Source organism: Leopardus geoffroyi, chromosome A1 (genome assembly GCF_018350155.1).
Source record: "Leopardus geoffroyi isolate Oge1 chromosome A1, O.geoffroyi_Oge1_pat1.0, whole genome shotgun sequence".
NCBI classification, from domain to species: domain Eukaryota; kingdom Metazoa; phylum Chordata; class Mammalia; order Carnivora; family Felidae; genus Leopardus; species Leopardus geoffroyi.
Genome location: NC_059326.1, coordinates 3,674,821 through 3,699,671, shown reverse-complemented (window position 1 = coordinate 3,699,671; position 24,851 = coordinate 3,674,821). Strand labels below are relative to the sequence as shown.

At 41.1% G+C, this 24,851-nt stretch overlaps 1 pseudogene; it reads right to left on the bottom strand.

The window, feature by feature from the left end:
- LOC123575682 overlaps window positions 1-24,126 on the bottom strand; it is a 51,586-nt pseudogene extending 27,460 nt beyond the window's left edge.
- Between the last annotated feature and the right edge of the window lie 725 nt (window positions 24,127-24,851).

Here is a 24,851-nt window from a genome sequence, read left to right as displayed (position 1 = left end):
CCAAAATTTAATGGATTAAGATATTAATCACATTACTACATCTAATGATTTTGAGAGTCAGAAATTCAGAGAGAGCTTAGGTGATTATCCTCCTCTACAAGGGACAAGTTGAAGTCACCTGGTGGCGTTCAGCTGTCGGCCAATCTGTTCTTAGTGGTTGGAGTTGTGCAACCATAACCACTTTCTAATCCTGATGTTTTCGGTTCCCCCAAAAGAAAAGGCATTCCTATTCCCCTCTGCTTCCAGCAGAGGAAGGTGGAGCCTTCCAGCAGGGGAGGCAGAGCTGGCAGGGTGTTGCCAGCAAGAGTGGAGGTGGATTTAAAAAGTTCGAACGACAACCTTCCCTTATCTCTGTCTCCTGCCTCTCCCTCCTGCTGAACAGGTTTTTTTCTCCGACTCTTTTTAGGTCTTTGCACCATGTAATTTTGACAGAGACAGAGAAAGAGAGAGTGCCGGCTGGGGAGGGGCAGAGAGAAAGGGAGACAGAGGATCTGTAGCGGGCTGTGCACCGAGAGTGGAGCCTGACGTGGGGCTCGAACTCAGGGACCACGAGACCATGACCTGAGCCGAAGGTGGATGCTTACCCGACTGAGGCACCCAGGCGCCCAAAACGTGTCCTTTTTCAAAAGTTTATTTATTGAGAGAGTGGGGGGAGGGGCAGAGAGAGATGGAGATGGGGAGATGGAGAATCCCAGGCAGACTCTTCGATTTCGGCACAGAGCTCGACATGGGGCTCAATCTTACAAACTGAACTGTAAGACCATGATTCTGGGCTGAAATCAAGGGTTGGCTGCTTAGCTGACTGAGCCACCCAGGTGCCCCTATTTAAAATATGTCCTAATGGGCTTTCTTTGGGAACAGAAGGAGTAGTCCCCATCTTCCTAGGCGAAAGTTCGGGAAGAACCCAGGAGAAACAAAATTATAACAAGATGAATCTGTTACCATTTGTTCTTCCTCCAAATTGAGGGGCTCATTGATCTACAGAGGCCAGGCTGTGTTACAATAAAAACGCCATCCTTTTCTTAGTTGTGAGCTTCTGGTTATATTCTTTGCATTTATTCAAAATATGACCCAGTGGGCTGTTGGTGAGACAGAGGTAGAACCTCCCATTGTACAAAAATTTAACACAACACCACCCACCCCCACCAAAACAGATCTGTTCCAGATTCCAAATAGAGTGACCATTATTCAGGTCCCTTTTAGTTTCTCCCCAAAGCCATGCCTTTCTAATGGGAAAAAGTAAGAGCAACAAAATGGAAGCACCCAGTACTTTACAAATGAGAAACATGCAGGGGCGCGTTGGGCACTCTGAGGGACTTACCCCGTCCGGAAGCTCATGGGCTTTCCCAAGTCCTCCTTTCCTTGTCACCGAAACCAAGATGCCAGACTGGCAGTTGGTGTAGGTAGCTTAGGAATCATCAGGGAGATTCTCTGAGACAAAAACAGTGTTGGCAGCTGCAGGACTGGTCAGTCCTCCCAGGCTCCCTTCCAGGGCCAACCAGCATGGAGCAGCGGGTCTCCCTTGACCATCAGAATGACTAGCCCTGGAAGCAAAGAGTCAGCCCTGGCACGCTGCAGGTCCCGCGGTTTTGCCCATCCAAGCGTGGCGTGGTAGCTCTCCTGGCTCATTTGCCAAATTTGTTACCAAAACCCAAGTTCAGCTCACTCTGAAGGCCAATTCTCAAGAGCCAAGTTTTGACGAGAAAGGAACATGAGCTTGATTCAGGAGACCAGCCATCTGAGAAGGCAGACTCTTATTCCCAGGTCAACTCCACCATTCCTGTCTGGCCCAGGGACTTTTTCTTTTTTTAATGTTTATTTATTTATTTTGAGACAGAGCGAGAGAGAGAGAGAGCGAGCACTCGGGTACATGAGCGGGAGAAGGCAGAGAGAGAGAGGGAGAGGGAGAGAATCCTAAGCAGTTTCTGCACTGTCAACACAGAGCCCAGTGCAGGGCTTGAACTCATGATGGTGAGATCATGACCTGAGCCGAAACCAAGAGTCGGGTGCTTCGTTGACTGAGCCACCCAGGTGCCCCTGGCCCAGAGACTTTTCGAGCCACTTAATCAGTTATGGAAGTGCTGTGGTCTGCGCCCTTTCTTGATTTCGTGCAGACTCAAGGATGCCAGCTACAGAGTTATCTCAGTGCTTGGAGGTTGTGCAAGAGGTTCTGGTTTCATGGTGCCCAAGGGAGGTTGTGCAAGAAAGCCCGATGATGTGCAAAAGTGCTCTGGTCTCTCTAGGACAGAATGCATGGTCTGTAGTTATGCAAAGAAAGGTTTAGTTCATTGATCAGGCGGTCCAAGGAAAGTTTGTACACTACTAGGTTGGCCAGAGGGGCTGAGGAGGCTTCATAACATATGGTGTATCCTGGAGAATGTTCCATGTGCCCTTGAGAAGAATTCGTGTTCCGGTGCTTGTTGTTGGGGGCGTGCTCTACCTTGAGACTAGTTGCTTTACAGTGTCGATTGAAGTATCCTACTTCCTATTTGGTATTTAGTCTAGTTGCTCTATTCATTATTGTAAGTGCTACGTTAAAGTCTCCCATATTATTGCTGAATTGTCCATTTCTCTCGTCAATCTGTCAGCTTTTTCCCCATGTATTTTGTATCTTATTGTGGGTTTCATTTGCATTTCTCTAATGGCTAACGATATGGAGCATCATTTTCACATTTTATCCATATTTTTCAAATTACCCAAGAGTAACATGGATTCCTTTCGTAATTGGAAAAAAAAATATTTTGTAAAAATAGGTCCAGTGACTTCTCTAATAATGGCTACAGTTTTAGAGTTGCAAATACAATTCTGACATGTTATCTGCCCAATAGCAAGTACCTAATAGTATTTGACAAAGTAAGTTTTACTTCTATTATTTTATTTCAAGCATGTTAAATTTATTCTCCCTTAGAAGTACCTAAATTTTAAATGGCTAACTTATATGAGGTTGGAAACATTAAATATGATTACCTATATGTACCATTGTTTCAAAGATAATATGTATTAGGTCAGTTCAGCAAGAGAACTGAAACACTCAACATAAAAAGGATTTAAATATTTTTTACCCAAATCATATGCTGAGTTTATCTGACAGTTTTCTCAAAAAGGTATAGTGAAGTCTGACACAGGACACTCCAGAAATTTGAATTCTACACTCAGTGATGAGAAAAAGCAAAGATTTTATACTTTGTATGTTTATTTGACTATGCAAAAAGTAATTTTTAGCATTAAAGTTTTTGAAGAAATGCTTCCAAAATTTTAATTTTTCTTCCAAAAGTATCCCAGGAAGATACGCCCCTCCCCAGAATTTCCTTTGTTTATGAGGAGCTTTTGTCACTTTAAACAATACTTTTATTTATATTCAATTGAAAATTACTATTAATCATGATGACATTTAACACATTTATTTTAGGGTCATTAAGTGATATCTATCAGAGACATCTATCCCCAAGCAAATGACAGTTTCTCAGTATCTAAGGGTCAAGAAATAAACATAATTAACTTTTGATTCAGGGAATGTAGATGATTGAGTTATAGACGAGCTTTTAAAAGGTTAAAACATGCCTCTCGATTTTAGACATGTATGTAATGCAGGAATAACAAGTGTATGAAGTAAAGAACTTTGAAATAAATTAAATGTAAAGATAATTCGAAAAGAAAATAAGTTTGATTTACAGTTTGCCACTCTTTTGATTGGGGATATTTATGATAACCTTTTCAAGTAAATACGAAATAAATTTAATGCCCTCCTAATTTTGTCACAGTGTTTATATTTTTATCCATTTCACTTTTAATTTATGAATCCCTAGTAAGTAGCTTAGTTAGCAGTTGGAACAGATATTTCTAGACTGGAGTGTCTTCAATTTGGATTGTGACCAGAAGTAAGGCTTATGTTTGGTTGGAATGAAGACAGTGTTCCCCAACACTTCGCTGCCTGTTCTGGGACGATATGAAAGTGTTAGAATTGAAAGTGCGTTTCTTGTACAACAATTTTCTTTAGTTAATATCATGAACAAATTGTTTGAAATATAAAGACTATCTTTAGCGGAGTAATACGCTTGTTTTTTGAGGTGCAATAGAGGAATTCAAATAAATGAATGTATATAATTTATCAGGAAGTAAAGGAGTTTGTTTTATGCCAGGAGAGTGGTTGAAGTCATACACTTTGGTGACCAACAGAACGGGTCCAAGTTCTAGGCCTGCCATTTGCTGTGTCACCTTGATGTCACCTACAGCTTCAGTAATCACAGTTTATAGGATTAAGAGAGGACATATTTGAAAATTCTTTTTATTTTCATTTTTTAAATGTTTATTTTGGACAGAGAGAGAGAGAGAGAGAGAGAGCTCCTGAGGGTCAGAGCAAGAGGGAGACACAGAATCTGAAGCAGGCTCCAGGCTCTGAGCCATCAGCACAGAGCCCAATGCGGGGCTCGAACCCACAAACCGTGAGATCGTGACCTGAAGTCGGATGCCTAACTGACTGAGCCACCCAGGCACCCCTGCAAATTATTTAATGTAGAGCCAGGCATAGGGAAAGTGCTTAATATATATACTATATTATTATATAACAGATATTATGATGTTATATTATATAAACATGTATAATTTAAATAAGTAATAAATCTTTAAATAAATACATATATATAATGTATGTCATGTATGTAATATGTACACAGTAGCTCTTAAAAATCCATTCTAGGTGAGCACTTCTAGAGTATGAACCCGCATTGACGTCAGCAGAATGCAGGCTCTGTAATTCAGCCTCTGTTACCTTATTCACCGCTACTGTCATCAGTTACTTCAACAGATCTTTCCAAATATTGCAAAACAATTTGAGCTTTGTCCATTGTCTCAGAATGTTGTGGACTGAACGTTTGTGCCCCACCCTCCAGATTCATACACTGACATCCTAACCCCTGATTTGATGGTATGAGGAGGCGGGACCTGGAGGCGATTAGGTCATGAGGCTGGACCCCTCATGGATGGGATTCATGCCCTTATGAAAGGAACCCCAGTGAGCTCTCTCTCACCCCTCTTCTGCCACATGAAGATATGTGAAGAGGTTGGCTATCTTCACTTTCCAAATTGTTGATGCTTCCTTATACCTGAAGGATTGTATGCAAACTCTTCCGCCGTTACTTCAGGGTTCTTTTCAAATGTTGTCCTGATATTCCGTGGCACTTTATAAGTCTTCCCTCATATAAACCTTGTAATCGAACTGGACTGCCATGTTTATGGTTTCATAGCCTAAGCCCAGATTTGCTTTCTGGTACAGCTTTGTACATTCAGCTCCCTTCATTTAGAGTTTCTTCTTACATGTGATCGTTCCTTATGTGTATGGACCCTTCCTTCTGTGTAGCCAAACCTGCTTTCCACACCTGGAACTTTCCCATTGTAATCTCTGCAATAGATATTTTTCCCAAACTTAAACTATAAAACAAGTCAGGGGGGCAAAGAAACAACACTCATCATTTTTAATTAATTAATTTTAAAGTTTACTTTTATTTATCTTGAGAAAGATACAGAGGGCCAGCAGGGGAGGGGCAGAGAGAGGAGACAGAATCCCAAGCAGACTCCGTGCTCCAAAGAGCCCATTGTGGGGCTCGAACTCACAAACTATGAGATTGTGACCTGAGCCAAAATCAAGAGTCAGACACTTAACCGACTGAGTCACCCAGGTGGTCACAACACCCATCATTTTAATTTTAATTTTTTAATGTTTATTTATTTTTTAGAGAGAGAGAGAGAGAGAGAGAGAGAGAGAGAGAATATTAAGCAGGCTTCATGCTCAGTGCAGATAAAACACAAGTGTTTTAAAAGAATGCCTCTCAAGTTTTAGATTTAGAAAGGCTTGCTACAACACAGATCGCTGAGCACCACCCCAGAATTTGATTTCTTAGGATTGGGGTGGGGCCCCAGAACCGCATCTTAAGTGATGCTGGAGCTGCTGATCTGGGGTCATGCTCGGATAGCATCCCTCACACGTGACCCTGAGTCATGTAAATAATTCTAGAGAACATACTCGACCCAGTGCTAGTGATCATACCTACAATGAGATTGAAACAAAGCTCCATAGTAAACAACATTAGACGTCAGTACAAAGTAACCAAATAGAAAGAGATTTCAATAGTATATTCTAAAATAATGAAATGAGCCAAATACCTTTTCTTTCTTTATTTTTTGAGAGAGAGAGAGAGAGAGAGAGAATGTGCATGCACACGTGGGGGAAGAGGCAGAGAGAAAGGGAGAGAGAGAATCCCAAGCAGGCTCAGCCCAGTAAGCTCAGAGCCCGACCCATGAATCTTGAGATCATGATCCAAGCCAAAATCAAGAGTCGGGCACTTAAGTGAGCCACCCAGCCGCCCCTGAGCCAAATATCTTAAAGAAGCACAGCTAATTACACAGAATTGTTCTCATTACCTACAAAATGAAATATCTTAGGTGTCTTTAATACTTATAATAAGAATGATAGGGTAGCCCTGAGTTTTTAACAATGTTAACAGATGAAGTCACTTTTATCATAATGACAGGACAATAGGTTACACAATCTAGGCAAAAGAGTCAGAGTCAAAGTTTTAAAAGTGGATCTTTTCAGGGACAGATGCCCAAGTGGCTCAGTCTGTCAAGGGTCCAACTTCCTCTCAGGTCATGATCTCACGGTTTGTGGGTCGGAGCCCTGCAGAGAGCTCTAGCTTTGACGGTGCAAAGCCTGCTTGGGACTCCCTCTCTCCCTCTCTCTCTCTGTCCCTCCCCTGCTTATGCATTCTTTCCCTCTCAAAATAAATACATAAGCTGAAAAAAAAAAGTAGATCCTTTCAGGGCAAGACCAGATTATTAAAAAATAAAAATAAAATAGGAAGAGACACGGGGCTGATCAGATTAAATAGGCTCGGATGAATCGTCTCAGTTTATGCATAGTTCCCATGTGCAGACAAGACTCAATCAATGGCCCAGAGCTGTCGAAAATATTCCTTCTAAATTTCATGAGATTATTGAACTCTTAGGGTAGTAGGGAATGAATTATCATCGTATTAACTATAACCACAGAAAACTGTAAGAATAAGAGAACATCAAGGATAGGAATATATGTCCAAATGAAGCGACAACTTTAAATCAATGGTCAAAGCACTTCTGCGACCTTTTTGAAGAGAGTAGTAGTAAGTTTTCTTTTTGGGACACATCTCCAGATACACACGGCTCACTTCCGTGAAGAAGACCGTAAGCACACTACCTAATGGTCAAATGTCATCTCATATCCTTGGAACTGTGGGGGCTTGTGGGTAGTTTGTGGGAGCAGAAATAAACCCTATGGTCTGATTTATTACCAATTGCTTCTCTCCACTCTTTACCAATAAAAACATTCTTGGTGGGCCTAGTGCCGTATATATACATACGTGTATGTACCTATGTATATACATGCAATATATATATGTAATTTTTTTCCTTATGTGCATGCTCAATGACAATAGCCACATATTGTCAAATGATACATATGCAACTAAGAAACGAACGTACACAATGAGAGGAAGAGCAAAGGCAGAGGGAGGAGAGATAAGCAGCTGTTGGAAGGCTTAGGGGAGAGGAATGGGCAGGTCGCTGCAAGGCTGGTCCTTGGCTAACTAACCCTAGTAGGCCAAGTCTATCTGAGCTCTCTCTCTATTAAAGTCCTTGCCTCCTGTTTAGGTCCTCAGTACTTCTGTGCTGACACTCTCCTGCCTTCTACAAAGTCATCTCATGCCGGGTTTGGGTGACCGTGAATGTACGATGTCTGTCTGGCTCATGGGTTTTAGTGCATTGTTGAACACAGAAGGAACACATGAAGCATCTTGTCAACTTCTCAGTTGCTGATAAGCAGGCCCTCTTGAAGCCATACTGCTCAGTCTCCCAGTTACAACTCAGAATAGGATATGTGAGTTTTGAGAAAAATCTGAGAAAAACGAAACACAGTAGCAAGCCTGCGGTCATTCACCTCTTAGGTCTCCCCAGTTCAGATTTCATCTTCAATCCTTTATCTTCATTCTGTGCCTCCTCTTTAGCACATGATTCTGGTACTAACCAGTAGATCTGGGTTGTATTTCATTTGACGGAAGACCCTGGAGGTGAATAAATTTAATTAAAATTACCATCGGACGCTCACACACCGTCATGCTTCAGATCAAGATAAACAGAAGCTTTGCCAGAGGAACATCTAAATCTGCTGCAATGATTGTCAGCTGCCTTCACGAAGTCTTTCTTGGCAGAACGATGGCTTCAACAGCAATGCCATTAACCTCATAATAGTCGCCTCCCTGCTTGTGGGAAGGTGCCCTGTGAGAAAGCCTCTTCCAAGAATATCAGGGTAAGAACATCAGAATAAAGAACATGTGGGGCGGGGGGATGCAGGGATGCAAAATTAACCAGATTCTGTCAGGCCTCCATATATGAGGGAGTAATGGCTGAGATTAAGCTGCAAATGGGGTGCCTGGGTGACTCAGTTAAGCGTCTGACTCTCGATCTCAGCTCAGGTCAGGAGACTGAGCCCTGTGTTGGGTTCTGTGCTGGGTGTGGAGTCTGCTTGGGATTCTCCCCCCCCCCCTCTCTCCCTCTACCCCTCCTCCACTTGTACTCTTTCTCTCTCTCTCTCCCAAACAAAATAAAACAAAACACCTACGATTGACTTGTGGTGTTGTTGACAGTGATATCCCATCCAAAATCCACAGAGCACCAGTAGCTTTTCATTGTTACTGCATTTTAACACTAAATGAGGGATACTTCACGGAGCTAGCGGGGAGGTTATAAACTATGGAGTGAAATAATTGTCCTCTAAAAGAATAAGGAAAAAAGTAACATAATTCTTCCAGAGAAGAGAAAGTGTCATGGAGAAAAAAATGGGATTTGGAGTCAGGTATGAGTGAGTTAGAATCCTAGCTCTATTTTCTTTTACCGGGAGTCTTTACCTCCTTCTGGGGGTCTTTACCTCCTTCACTACGCGAGTGAGAAGGCTTGGACAGCTGAGGAGGGGTTTCAATGCCCTTTTTCATTCAAAACATCATTCTGAAAAAGATCGTGGAGAATATCCCTGGATTTTCTTTCTAGTTTCTATAATCCCTTTGCAACACAAAAAACATAAAAGGAAATAAACAAAAACATCCAGTTAGAGAAATCCATGATTCCATGCAATCAAGATTCCATGATGCACAGGGAATCTCAGTGATGTCCAAAAAGTTGTAACATTTATATAAGAGTGATACTCAAGGATAGAAAAGTCCAGGTTGGGGGGTGGGGTGGGCAGCATGTCTGTGAAAAGCACAAAGACAGCAAGGAACAGCACACGTTGGGGACATAGTGCATCTATCAGTAGTAAGGTCTAGAAAATCATCTAGATTTGCTATCCCAGTATGGAGTCTTTCTAATGTCCAGGGATATATGTTTCTTTTGTTTGCTAGTGACAGAACTTAGATTTGAGATGGTTTACACGAAAAGGGAATTAACTGGTTCACAAACCTGGAAGTCCAAGACTGATTTCATGTATGGCTGGTTCTATAGAATCAAATCATGCTATTAGATTCTGTCTTCCTCTTTTGACTAGGTGAGGGTCTATTCATGGCCTAACAGTTCTCTTTTCACTTAATGTACAAGTTTATCCTTATACTAATTCCACACCCTTTTTTAAAGCACTTTTATTTAAATTAAAAAAATTAATTCCAGTATCGTTAATCTACTGTGTCATATGAGTTTCAGGTGTACAATATAGTGATTCAACAATTCCATACATTACCCTGTGCTCATCACAAGTTCCCTCCTTAGTTCCCATCATCTATTTTGCCCATCCCCCCCCCCACACTTTCTCTCTGGAAACCATCATCTTAACTATAGTTGAGTCTGGTTTTTGACTTGTCCCCCCCACCTATGTTTTGCTTGTTTTGTTTCTTAAATTCTACCTATGAGTGAAATCATATGATATTTGTCTTTCTCTGACTGATTTGTTTCGCTCAGCATAATACTATACTCTCTAGCTCCATCATGTCACTGCAAATGGCAATATTTCATTCTTTTTTCATGGCTGAGTAATATTCCATTGTAGATGCATGCTACATCTCTTTGGGCTATTACAGTTTTGTAGTAAATTTGGAAATCAGGTAACAAAAATTCTTCAATATTGTTACTTTTTATGTTTATTTATTTTTGAGACAGAGAGAGAGAGGGAGAGAGAAGATGAGTGGAGGAGGGACACAAAGAGGGGGGATAGAAGATTCAAAGGATGTTCTGCGTTGACAACAGAGAGCCTGATGCAGGGCTTGAACTCAGGAATTGTGAGATCATGACCTGAGCTGAAGTCTGACGCTTAACCGAGTGAGCCACTCAGGTGCCCCAATATGGATATTTTTTTTTTAATATGAAATTGATTGTCAAATTGGTTTCCATACAACACCCAGTGCTCATCCCAACAGGTGCCCTCCTTATTGTTATTTTTTAAAATAGTGTTTTGGATATTTTTGGTCTTCCACATTGCCATATACATTGTAGGGCCAGCTTATCAATCTCTACAAAGAATTTGCTAGGATTTTGATACCTATTACACTGAACTTGTAGGTCAATTTGAGAAGGGCTGTCCTCTTAATAAACTTGAGATTTTCAATAAATCTCAATGTTCTACTTCTCAGTTTATTCAGATTTCTTGAATTCCTCTCAGAGAAATACCTACAGAAAGCCAGTGACCCAGCTATTTGAATGTATCCATGAAGAATACAAGTTTGTGGGCCTTGCCTGTTTGCTCCAGATTCAGGCTGAGTGAAGGAAAGTGGGTTTTTTTTTGGCCTTTCTAAAAACAGGTTTCAGTAAAGCAAAGACAGAGGACCAGGGGAGGCTAATCTTGCCAAATGCAGACTCTGAAGAAGGTGTCAGTAATGTTTCAGAAAAGGGTACCAGCAGATGGGACGGAGTCAGAGAGAGGTGGGCATAAGCTGAAAAGAAAAGCATTGGGATTTAAGAGTAGATTAAAATATCATTTTCTGGAAATAGTTAAGCGGTTTCCAGAGAGGAATTTTGTTAAGAAGCAGTTTTCCTTCTGTCCATCCTTTCTGAGATTCTCTTTACTTGTCATCTCCCTCAAACAGGGATGTTGGGGTCCGGGTTCTTGGGCATATCTCAGTACTGTAGCAACAGCTTCTGACCTCATAACACCTTAAAAAGTAAATCAAAAATTCTGAATAATAAATTTTTTTTGCAACATCTAAGTATATTGGAGAGTGTAAGCACAAAGAGTGTTCTATCTCAAATACAATGTATTGTACAAGAACATGAGCTTGAAGTGACCTTAGACAATACACTCTGTGCTGGGAGGGGATTTCAGAAATGTCACGGGGAATGGTGAATAAACCCAGGTCAGTAACAGGAAGCTGTCGAACCATTCATCCTCACAGCTCCAAACTAGATGTGACCAGACAATGTGGGAAACTTTACTCACTTTTCTGAATTTAAACAACTTTCCTTCATAAACATCCAGTAAGTTTGGGAATCCAAATATTGTTCTGTGATTTGTTTTTCCTCTTACCCTGGACACCTGTAAAATGTTCTTCAAATATACTTTTCTGAAGTAGAGTGAAAGATGCATGAGAATTTATTATACTATTCGTTTCATTCAGTCTCTCTTCTAAGGTACATACAGAATACAACATGTGAGCCTGGATTAGTTGCTGATTTTCAACAAGAAAAATCATGGAAGCAAACCTGGAAATTTTCAAGTGAAAAAAGGCAGGTGCAAACTTTTTTTGTATACTATGATCTCATTGTATATGAGATATAATTATGTAGGTATATATGTAGGCAGGCTCCTGTGTGGCTCAGTCAGTTAAGAGTCTGACTCTTGATTTTGGTTCAGTTCATGATTCCCGGGTTGTGGGATTGAGCTCCACATCAGGCTCTGCACTGAGCTTGAGGCCTGCTTGGAACTCTCTCTCTCTCCCCCTGCCCCTTTCCCCTGCTCCCTTTTCTCTTTCACCCTTGTTTGCGTGCTCTCTCTCTTAAAAAAAAATTGTATATATGTACATACCTGTATATAGTACTGTATGGTACATTATAAGAAAATTATATATTAAATGTATGAAAATTATATACAACATATATACATTTTATAAACGAATATAGTACATATATGTGTGTATGTGTATATGTGTGTGTGTATGTGTATATGTAGTATATATACACTACATTCATTCATATATATGTGTATATATGTGTATATATAGTATATATACACTATATTCATATATAGTACTATATATATATATATATATGCACATATTTTTTTTTTTTTTTTTTTTAATTTTTTTTTCAACGTTTATTTATTTTTGGGACAGAGAGAGACAGAGCATGAACCGGGGAGGGGCAGAGAGAGAGGGAGACACAGAATCGGAAGCAGGCTCCAGGCTCTGAGCCATCAGCCCAGAGCCTGATGCGGGGCTCGAACTCACGGACCGCGAGGTCGTGACCTGGCTGAAGTCGGACGCTTAACCGACTGCGCCACCCAGGCGCCCCTATATGCACATATTTTTAATATAAATCTATATGAATAGAAAAGTACCTGGAAAGATATATATTAAAGTTTAATTTCTGGGTACAGTGGACTGAATGTCTGTGTGTCCCCTAAATTCATATGTTGAAACCTTAACCCACAATGTGATGCATTAGGGGGTGGGGCTTTAAGGAGGTAATTGGATCACGAAGATAGAGCCTTCACAAATAGGATTAGTGCTCTTATAAAAGGGTCCCCAGGGGGTACTCTCACCCCTTTCTGCCATGTGAAGACATGAGGAGAAGTCCTTCATCTATAACCCTCAGGACAGCCCTCACCCGAACCGGACCACGTTGGTACCATGATATTGGACTTCCAGCCCCCAGAACCACAGGAAATGAATCTCTGTTGTTGATAAGCCATACAGTTTATGCTATTTTGTTATAGCAGCCTAAGCCAAGACCCCAGATGTTAGGCTATAATTCTATTTTATTTCTCTCAAAAGTTTCTTCTAACTAAAAATACATATATTTGTTACAAAAATACTTTTTAAAATAGTAAAAGCAAAGCAATTTTATAAAATAAAATATAGCAGTATTTTTTTAAAAGAAATATGTAATTCAAGAGAAGTGATAATAATTCCAAACTTGTAGTCTGATAATATTATTTCAAATGCACATGGCAAATTGACAGAGTAGAAAGGAGAAATCTATAAATACACAGTCACAGTGGGAGATTTTGACATATCTCTCTAATTTGTTTTTTTAAGTAATTAATCTAGCACTAGAACAAAATATTTAAACAGACAAACTAAAATGCCCAAATGTATGAAATTATACAGAAGTCTTCATCTAATAATTAGGAAATATGTACTCTTTTTTAGACATGCTTTAGACATTTATGAAAATTGGCCACAGACTTCAACTTTGTCCACAAAGCAAGTCTAAACGTTTCTCAGAAGTGGTGTCATTTCAGCCATGTTCTCTGACCACAGTGCTAGTAAGTCAAACCAGAGAACAAAATCTTGGAATCTTTAAAAAAATTGAAATAGGAGAATCTGTTATATTGAAATATTTTTCGCATACCTCACAAAATACCTCATAGAGCATATCTTGAATATTCCTGAAGAACAGTTCAAGGGAAATTTATAGTTTTAAATACTTACATCAGAAAAGAGGAAATAACTGGGGCACCGGGATGGCTCGGTCAGTTGAGTGGCTGACTCTTGATTTCGACTTAGGTCATGATCTCATGGTTCATGAGATTGAGCCCCATGCCAGGCTCTGTGCTGACAGTGTGGAGCCTGTTTGGGATTCTCTCTCCCCCTCCCTCTCTGCCTCTCCCCTGCTCATGTGCACACACACACTCTCTCTCTGAAAATGAATAAAAACATTAAAAAAAAAGAAAAGAGGAAATACCTGATGATTAAGGAGCTAAGCACACAGTTGAAGAAGCCGGGGAAAAATAAAGAAGAAGAAATAACATAAAAAGGTAAAAGCAGACATTAATGGAATAGAACTCAAATCATTAAGTACAAAGAAAGAGCAAAGCCAGAAATCGGTTCTTTTGGGGGCAAAAAAGATATGCAAACTAGGGTGTGATTTTGCAAGAATGGGAAAAACACAAAATAAATATCAGTGAAAGTGTGAAAGAAGAGACAGTTGCAGCTGTAGCAGAGATTAGAACTGTAAGAGACCACTATGAATAAATTCATGGCTAAGTTAGATGAACTAGGCAAATTTTTTAGAAAAAATTGATGTAAAAAACAGCAGAGGAGCGCCTGGGTGGCTCAGTGCACTTAAGCACCGAACTCTTGCTTCGGGCTCAGGTAACGACATCATGGTTTGTGAGATGGAGTCCTGGGTCCCGCTCTGTGCTGACGGCGAGGAGCCTGCTTGGGATTCTGTCGCGCTCTCTCTGTCCTCCGGCTCATGTTTGATCTCTCTCTCTCTCTCAAAATAAATAAATTTTTTTTTAAAAAAGAAAAAACGATAGAAAACTTCAATAGAAAGAACTATGTCTAGGGGCACCTGGGTGGCTCAATCGGTTGAGCATCTGACTTTGGTTCAGGTCATGATCCCACAGTTCGTGGGTTCGAGCCCCGCGTCAGGCTCTGTGCTGACAGCTCAGAGCCTGGAGCTGCTTTGGATTCTGTGTCTCCTTCTCTCTCTGCCCCTCCCCTGCTTGTGCTCTGTCTCCCACTCAAAAATAAATAAACATTAAAAAAAAAAGAATGAACTATATCTATGAAATAAATTGAGTAGTTAAAAATCTACCCTTACAGCAACACCAAGCCCCATTGTTTTTTCTACAGAATTCTAAACTTTCAAGGAACAAATAATTGCATTTTTTTAATGTTTATTTTTGAGAGGGGGGAGGGGCAGAGAGAGAGGGAGACCCAGAATCCGACGCAGGCTCCAGGCTCTGAGCTGTCAGCACAGAGCCCGACGCGGGGCTCGAACCCACGAACTGTGAAATCATGATGTGAGCCAAAGTCGGAGGCTTAACCGACCGAGCCAGGCGCCCCAATAATTATATTTTTTAATTGAAGTATAGTTGACACAGAACGTCACATTAGTTTCAGGTGTACAACATCGTGATTTGACAGGTGTATACGTTAAGCTGCGCTCAGCAGAAATGCACCCCGGCTGTCACCACGTAATGCCGTAACAATGGCATGGACTGTGTTTGCTCTGCTGCAGCTTTGGTCGCGTGACTTACTCCTTTCATAACTAGAAGCCTGTACCTCCCACTACCCTTCACCCGTTTGGCCCATTCCCCGACCCCTTTCCCCTCTGGCAACCGTTAGTTTGCTCTCTCTGCTTATGGGTCTGTTAATAACTGCACTCTTAAACAAACTTTTCCAGAGAACAGAAGAGGAGGCAGCTCTTTCTATCATTTTATATGACTGCTATAACCTTGATACCAAAAGCTGAAAATGATAATACAAGGAAGGAACCTTCCAGCCCACGCTTAGCTCTTGATAGATGCCCTGAACTTCGCAAAATACCAGTAAATCAAATCTTGTAACGCATGCGATAAAACATTCTATGAAATGTCGTTCAGATTTGGCTTTTTATTTATATCCAATTCAGGAATCACTGGGCACCAGTTGAGGCCAGTCTCTGTTTCATGAGCAAGAAACAGGATGGTAGATGGTGTTTACATGCTTTTCCCCCTCGGGAACATGATTCTTGAGTTGCGTCTTACAAATTACAACCGAATAGTTAATCTTCTCTTGTTTTACACTTTGTTTTTCATGCTTCTGCTATTTCTTCACAAATACATTTCCTTTCTCATTTTTCCCCATTGATTTAAAAGTTAACCGTCTTGGTTTCTATTATGGCAGTTTGTGATGTTCAGCTCTTTACTTGCATGCACATATCTCTGTATCTATACCTACATATGTATTATTTCACATCACTATTAGGTTTGCAATTCCCCATATAAAAAAAGGAAATTGTCATGACAGCATCCATTCTCCTCCCCTACATTTTTTATTTGTTTTTGCCGGATTTTAAGTTTGCACTGTTATTATCACTTTTCACATAATATCTTTATCAGAAAGTATCTTGGTATTTGCAATACTTGAACCAATTATTCATCCTTAATTCTTCATGGTTCCTTTCCTCCGCCATCTTGGTCCTTCTGTATGAGGACCTGGTCCTAAGATGACATCCCCTTATTGATTTCTATGAAAAAATTCCACAAGAAACATTCTGTGGGGCATTTAACGGAGATTTATAGGTGCTATGGAATGTCATACCAGCTTTTCATCGGTTTGCTGACTGTACCCCACTCATTCCACTGACTTCCAACGTTGATACTCCCCACACATGACCCTCACAGCCACATGCAGACCCTGGGAAACTTTGCCCAGTTCACCTGCTTGTTCCTCAGAAAACAATCATGCCTATCTGGTCTTGCCTTTCCCAGAAATCCTCATGGACCAGTTGCCTACTTAGGGTTGACTGGTAGGGCAGTATAGGAGGTGGGTGCACGGCCGTAGAGATTTTGAAACCAATGACAAAAGTCATTCTGCTTTTTGTTGTCACTTACACCGGCACTTCTAAACAAACTCGTTGACAAAAATAAGATATCCCTGCTGGGGCTGACCATTCCCCCTTCCCTGTTGTTGGCAAGTCGTTGGTAGGTACTTTTACTCACCCAGTTACACAAATGGGGTAACTGTGACTTACGCAGGATATTGACTTCCAGGTCTTACAGATTGTAAGGGAAAGTATTGGTATTTGTACCAGATATAGCTTACTTCAAAGTTCTTAACAGATATGCTATTGCGTGTGCTTTTGGATGACAATCCTGGGTCGCTTAGTAAAAGCAAGGCTTGGCTTTTCTCTATCCCTTAATGAAGTGCCATTGGGACATTACCAGTGAAAAGCCCTGCAATCTGATCACACCTCTAATGGATTTTCACAGTCAATGATAGTGCATCTGTATAATTCCCTAGGAAGGCTAGTTTCAACTCATTACTGTCAAGGACTATTGATCAATTAGCACCAATTCAATCTAAATTGTAGCAGAGGAACTCAAGCCTTCCCGAATTCATAATGAACTATGTATGTTTCTTGCTAAGACATGACAGAAAAGCAGGGCATAGCTGGTTCTCCACAAGAAGAAGTCAATTTTGAAATCTGAGCAAAGCCTTAACACATAGCAGCTGTCAAGATTATAAGAGAAAGCAAGCCATTTGCCACATAACAATCTATGATCTTTGTTTTGAAAGCAAAACATCCATTCCATTTGGAATGATCCACCAAATTTTCCACAAATAAAACAGGAACATCTTAGAAAGAGAAACTTTTTTATACGTTAGGTGCCAAAACCGCGGTCACATGAGATTGATTCTGTTTTATACTGGTAGCACTAAATATGAATTTAGTAAATTTATGACACTTAGGTTTTGCAAAACAAAATTGTTACAGAGCACAGGCATAAGCTGCTTAGATAAAACCTTTCCTTTACAGATATCACTAAGAGCTGTCATCTTTCTTACTCGTTAAGAATCATTAAAATGAATGAATGTCTTATGTTCGAATGAATGAATGCTTATCTAATTCCTAATTATGTTTCCACCTATCTCATAACATGGGCGACCATTTTCTAGTAGAAAGTGCAGAGACTTTTGATTCCCGGAGACGTAATTCACATCCTCCCCTTGTCCATGAGAAAAGGTAGGTAACTATGCTCATCTCTCAATTGAACAGAAGACAGATGAAACTCCCAGAAAGAAATGGCATAAAAATTGATTTCCACATATTCCGTGTCTTAGATTTATGCCTGCATCAGTTAGTTTCCTGAAGATGCTATAACAAAGTACCACAAGATGAGGTGCTCAAACAACAGGAATTTCACTTTCTCTCAGTTCTGGGGACTAAACAAGGCATCGGCAGGCTGTGCTCCCTCCGATGGCTCTAGGAATGGGTCCTTCCTTGCCTCTTCCCAGCTTCCTGGGGCTCCCGGCTATCTTTGACTTGTCCTTGGCTTGTAGCTGCATCATGCTGATCTCTGCCTCTGTCTTCCTCTGGCATTCTTTCCTGTGTGTTTGTGTCCTCTGCATCTTCTCTCTCTTTTAAATCGATTTTATTTATTTTGAGAGAGACAGAGAGAGTGCGAGTGGGGGAGGGGCAGAGAGGGAGGGAGAGGGAGAATATCAAGCAGGCTCTGCGTTGTCAGTGCAGAGCCCGACTTGGGGCTTGATCCCAAGAACTGTGAGCAGAAATCAAGAGTCCCATGCTTGGCCGCCTGAGCCACCTACGTGTCCCTACGTGTGCCATTTAACACCGCGCTCCCATCAGATCCCTTTCCTTCCATTTCTTAATATGAATATGAAGAGGGCGCTTATTATGTAGGTCACCAAGTCATGGTACTCCAGGGGTGATATTAACCATAGACCACAATGTAATAATATATAAAATTTATGTAACCTATGTGTACATTTTTTAAAATAGAAATTGATTTTTAAATGTATACGGATAGTTCCATACGTATACTTCTCAGCTTTTTTTATTGCAAGTTAATTAGGACCTTTTATTTCAAGAGCTTCACTGGTCTCCCTTGCAGGAAAACCACATTGACCTATGGGTTCCCTACTGAGGGACGATTGGATTGTTCCTTTTCTTCCTGCTCTTCCTGTTGATTCTGTAGCAAACATCCTAATACTTTCTGCATTTTAATAAGTGTGATTGTTTCTAGACCTGCAGTTGCTGAAGTATTAGGTAGTCACATCTTTAACTTTATGGGTATTACTCACTTGCTTTCCGAACTAGATGTCCCAAGTTATAGTCTCACCAGAATTGTATGACAGTTCCCAGTTCCATTCTTGTCAACACTTGGTACTCTCAGACTGGCTTTATCAATCAGACGATTATACGGTAGTATCTCTTTGGTCTTTGATTAGAACAGGGTTGAACATCTTTTCATCTATTTGTTGACAATTTGGTTTTCATATTCTGTGGATTACCAGTTGTGTCCTTCTAAAATATATATATAATTTGGGCTATCTTTTCTTGCCCTCATTTGTAGGAGGTTAATAAAATACATGTATTCTGTATGATATTTCTATGTTGGCTCTGTGTTTGGCAAACGTCCTTTTCCAGTCTGTGGTCCATCTTTTCTGGTCCCCACCATAGTTTATGAGTCTTGATGTCTTACGGGGTAAGTGTCTTCTGGACTTCTCCTTCCAGCACTGACCTACTCTTGATTTGTCCATGGGGACGAGACGCCTGTCCCTGTAAGAAGCGGCTCAGTGCCTCCAAGTCCTTCCAAGCTGAAGCTTTGCTATGGCTGACTGGGTGGGGATGAAAGCCCAGTGCTGCCATCTGGTGACTGGGCTGAGTAGAGCACCCTCTTTACTCCGGTTTTGGCTGAGACGTTCTTCTGGGTCTCAATCTGGTTTCCAAACTCTGACTTCTGTCTTCTTACTGATCCTTTATTTCTCCTGAACTTTTCTCGGGAGCAAATGAGTTTCAGCATCACCTCGAATTTGGGCCTAATCTTAAGTCTTTGCACAACTTGAGGGCAGGGGGAGCTGACGGAAAGGGGTCAGCTGCATAGACAATATGTAATTGGACAACACAGATAATCTCCAAATGACTGAGGATTTCGTACACATCATTTCTGTCCATGTAACTGAAAGGAAATAAAACTTAATTAAACACAGTATTATAGTTAACTCTGGCTGCTGCAGAATCCCGGAACCTGCCTCACCTCTTTCTCCTGGCTACATTAAATAACTTCGTTCCTAAAATAGACCAATTATCCCCCAAAGGATGCTAAATTAAAAACAAGTCATTCTTTCCTGTTTTAATTATCCTAGGACGTGTATTTTGAGGAATAATCCTTCATGCATTTAGTCTCACCCACGCTGAATTCTTGGTCAGAGGGGATATGCCTACCTAACACAGCATTTTGCAAGAAAAAAGCTAGGAAGTAACTGAGTTTAATTTTATTGTTTCGGTCTATTTGTAATAGCTGACACGTGAATGAAAGATTTTGCGGTTTTGCAAATATAAAGCTCAGAGATGTTTATCGATGTCTGTTTTACTGTCCAGTAATTCCCACCGTTGACTATCAACAGATGAAGAAAATGAAGGAATTTGGAGGTAACAAGTCACTGTTTTGCCTTGCATTGGAAAAACCTAACAAAAGTTAACGAGTAGTGTGGTTTATTCGATTTCATTAAGGTTTATAGCATGATTTTCATTCGAGTGTCCTTTTTGATGTTTTTAAGCTTATTTATTTATTCTGAAAGAAAAAGCGTGAGTGGGGAAGGGGCAGGGAAAGAGGGAGAGAGAGATAGAGAGAGAGTCCCAAACAGGTTCTGCACTCTCAGCTCTGAGTCCGACTTGGGCCTCGAACCCACAAACCATGAGATGACGACCTGAGCCAAAATCAAGAGTCAGGTGCTTAACTGACTGAGCCACCCAGGAGATCCCCCGTTATGATCTTTAAACTGAGATCGGTTCCCCCAGAAGTTCGGTGTTACTAGAACTTCTAAACATTTTGAAACACCTTGCTGCATATCCTTCCTCTGGACCTCGTGTCTGCGTAGATAAGCGGTAATCACATGGCCTAATTTGAATTGACTTCTGAAAAGGAACCAATAATCAGAAAGTGCCATAAATGGGTTGATTTTATTGATTAATAAATTAAATGATTTAATTTTTCTCTTATTCATTCAGCAAGCATTCATTGAACTATTATTATGACATCTGGTATATTTGCTGCCTACGGGAGGACTGAAAATAAAAAAAAAATAGTAGCCAGGTGGATAGATGCATGTGTAACTACCACCATCCAAACCTATTAAATCACCGAGTTTGGATCGAATGAGTCTACATGGCCACCAATATTTATATTTAATTATTGCATGACAGTAAGTGTGAGACATGCATAATAACAGATGGCTAACGAATTATTTCAGCTGCCCCGGTATACGATTACATATTCTAATTATACCACAGCAAACTTTGCTTTTCCACATTCAATATTTGTTAGATAGAAGAGTAAATTTATAATAACGAAGACCGGGCTTTTATTTTTTGTAAATTTTTTTTTTAACGTTTATTTATTTTTGAGACAGAGAGAGAGACAGAGGATGAACGGGGGAGGGTCAGAGAGAGAGAGAGGGAGACACAGAATCTGAAACAGGCTCCCGGCTCTGAGCTGTCAGCACAGAGCCCGACGCGGGACTCAAACTCAGGAGCCGTGAGATCATGACCTGAGCCGAAGTCGGACGCTTAACCGACTGAGCCACCCAGGCGTCCCGAAGACCGGGATTTTAGATTGTGCTTTTAGCTTGGTGGCTTCGATGCATTTATTTTTCCCATAGAAACACCCATGGAACCAGGTAAGGGATGCGGGGGTCCAATAGCACTGGGAACATCAAGCGGTCCTCTGGATCCGTGCAGGACAACTCCCAGGAAAGCAGCACATTTAAGTGTCCAACGAGGCAAAGAGCGGCATCACGAGTCCTGAGATGGACAATGGACACTAGGTGGGGATGACCATGGCGGGGAGCACTGGTTGCGGGAAACCACGTGGGCTACACTTTCATTCACCAGTTCTAGCTAAAAATCAACTCAGGGTCTCTCAAATCACCTAGAAAGAACTTAATCTTTGATGAGGCAATTGTCAGGCCACAGAAAGAGGAAATCCTATCATGCTGGTAGAGCGACATTAAGGAAATACCAGAAAGATATCAAAAATTTATCTAGAAGTTGTGGGCACAACCTGTTCTTTAGTAAGTAGAAAGGGAATCCATAACGGTACACAATGAGATTCAGAATACCTGAGTCTGTTGAGAGAAGCAGACAAGCTGTGTGTGCGTGGAAGGGGTGGAGGGCAGCTTATTTGAAGGCACAAGATAGCTTAACCTATATCAAAAAACTACCTGCCAAAGTTTGAGAGAAGAAAGACGTTCAGAAAAGGGGTCCCTGTCTCTCAGGGGTTATTTGCTGATTGCCAATTACGGAAATATACAGATGAAAGACCTCCAGTGCTTCTCGGGGCTGGGGTGGGAGGCTGAAACTGGAGGCCCGAGTCCGCCAATATGATGACCGGGGACCCTGCCGAAACCTCCAGGCTTTTGAATGGAGATGCTGAGAATTGCACCTTACAAATAAAAGTAACAGGGTAAAGCAGTCCTCATGGGAGCTGCACCCCTGCTTCACGTGGGTCACCACGTCTGACAAGGGATCCTACGTCGCCACAACTCCAGTCCCTGGAAGAGGCCCAGGTCAATTCTCTCAGAGAACTGTAAATTCTAAAAAGTAAAATACGAATTAGAGTGTAAACTTTGAAGGATAAAATAAATTAAGAACTCATTTGACAGTTAAGAGTAGTTTAGATAGATGAGAAATGTAGATAGGTTGATAAGTGATATAGATGATAGATAGATAGATAGATAGGGAAATACCTAGGGCAGAGTAAATGATCTGTAGAATACAGTGAGGAAGTTCAAAATATGTCCAGAAGTGAAAGAAATAATTGAATAGAGACAATAGGGGCGCCTGGGTGGCTCGGTCAGTTGAGCATCCGACTTCGGCTCAGGTCATGATCTCACGGCCTGTGAGTTCGAGCCCTGCGTCGAGCTCTGTGCTCACAGCTCAGAGCCTGGAGCCTGCTTCGGATTTTGTGTCGCCCTCTCTCTCTGCCCCTCTCCTGCTCATGCTCTGTCTCTCTCTCTGTCAAAAATAAATAAACATTAAAAAAATTAAAAAAAAGAAATGATATTTGAAGCTATTATGTCTGAGAATTGTATAAAACTGAAGGCCAACCAGCCATGGACTAAAAAAGGTGTACAAACAGTGTGTTAAGTACAAAATGCGTCACGTCTTGGTACATCATAACAAAACTCCAGAAAAACAAAGACAAAAAGAAAATGTCAAACTCAAGAAAACACACATTTTCCATTAACAAGATTTTTAGACATCCACCTGATTTTTTTGGCAACAGCTTTATTGAAATATATTCACATGCCATACAAGTTACCCTTTCAAATATGTAATCCAATGCTTTCAAAATGTACAATCCCAGGTGTCAACCGTCAACCCAACTTTTGAGTGTTTTCATTCACAAACACAAACTTGTTAGCCTTCAGCTTCCAGCCCAATCCTCCTTCTCCACTGCAGCCCTAGGCAACGATTTTCTGTCTCTATATTTTCCTTTTCTGGAAATTTCATATCGATTGAACCATATAACATGTGTTCTACTATTGCCTTCTTTCACTTAGCAAATTGTTTCCAAACCTCATCCACACGGGAGCATGTATCATTATTTAAATTTTTTTGTGACCCAATAATATTCCACTGTATGTATATTCAGGCATACCTTGGAGATACCGGCAGTCTGGTTCCAGACCACTGCAATAAAGCAAATATCACAATCAAGTGAGTGAAATAAAGTTTTTGATTTCCCAGTGCATATTAAAGTTGTGTTTATATCATGATGCAGTCTATTACGTTGCAATAGTACTATTTCTAAGAAAATTACCTGGATACCTTAATTAAAAAATACTTCATCGAAGGGGTGCCTGGGTGGCTCAGTCAGTTGAGCGTCTGACTCTTGGTTTCAGCTCAGGTCATGATCTCACAGCTTTGTGGGTTCAAGCCCCACATCAGGCTCTGGGCTGGCAGATCTCTGCTTGGGATTCTCTCTCTCTCTCTCTCTCTCTCTCTCTCTCTCTCTCTGTCCCTCCCCCACTTGCACTGTCTCTGTCTCTTTCAAAATAAATTTTAAAAAATTAAAAAAAAATACTTCATTGCTAAAAAGTGCTAACCATTATCTGAGCTTTCAGTGAGTTTCCTCTTTTTTGCTGGCGGAGGGCAGCTGACTGGCCAGGGTAGTGGTTGGTGAAGGCTGGAGTGGCTGTAGCAATTTCTTAAAACTAGACAGCAGTGAAGTTTGTTGCGAGTGACTGTTCATTTTATGGATGATTTTTCTGTACCTTGCGGTGCCATTTGATAACATCTTACCCACAGTAGAACTTCTTCAAGATGGGAATCAATGCTTTCATAGCCTACCACTGATTTGTCTACTAAGTGTATGTAATATTCTAAATCCTTCGTTATCACTTCAACTAGCTTCACAGCATCGTCAGCAGGAGCAGATTCCATCTCGAGAAATCACGTTCTCTGCTCAGCCGTGAGAAGCAGTCCTCACCCCATCGCGTCCTATCACGAGATCGCGGCAACGCCGTCCACCTTCAGGCCCCACTTCTAGTCCTGGTTCTCTCGCTGTTCCCACCACATCCGCAGCGACTGCCTCCACTGACGCCCCGAACCCTTTAAAGTCATCTGTGAGTTTTTGAAATCAACATCTTCCAAACTCATGTGAGCGTTGATATTTTGACCTCTTCCTGTGAATCAAAGATTTTTGAATGGCTTCTAGAATGGTGAATCCTGGGTGCGTGGATGGCTCAGTCGGTTCAGCATCTGACCCTTGGTTTCAGCTCGGGTCATGATCTCATGGTTTGTGCGTTAGAACCCGCATCGAGCTGTGCGCTCCTGGCATGGAGCCTGCTTGGGATTCTGTCTCTCCTTCTCTCTGTTCCTCCCCCACTTGTGTCTGCTCTCTCTCAAAGTAAATAAACTCAAAAAAATTTTTTTTCGAATGGTGAATCCTTTCCAGAAGAAATTCAATTTACTTTCCTCAGATCCATCAGAGGTATGGCCATATGAATGCATTACTTAAAAACTAAGACTTGAAAGTTAAAATTGCCCCCTTGACCCACAGGCTGCAGAACGGATGTTGTGTCCGCAGGCATAAGAACAACATTAATTTCATTGTTCATCTCCGTCAGGGCTCCTGGCTGACCAAGTGCGTTGTCAATGAGCAAACA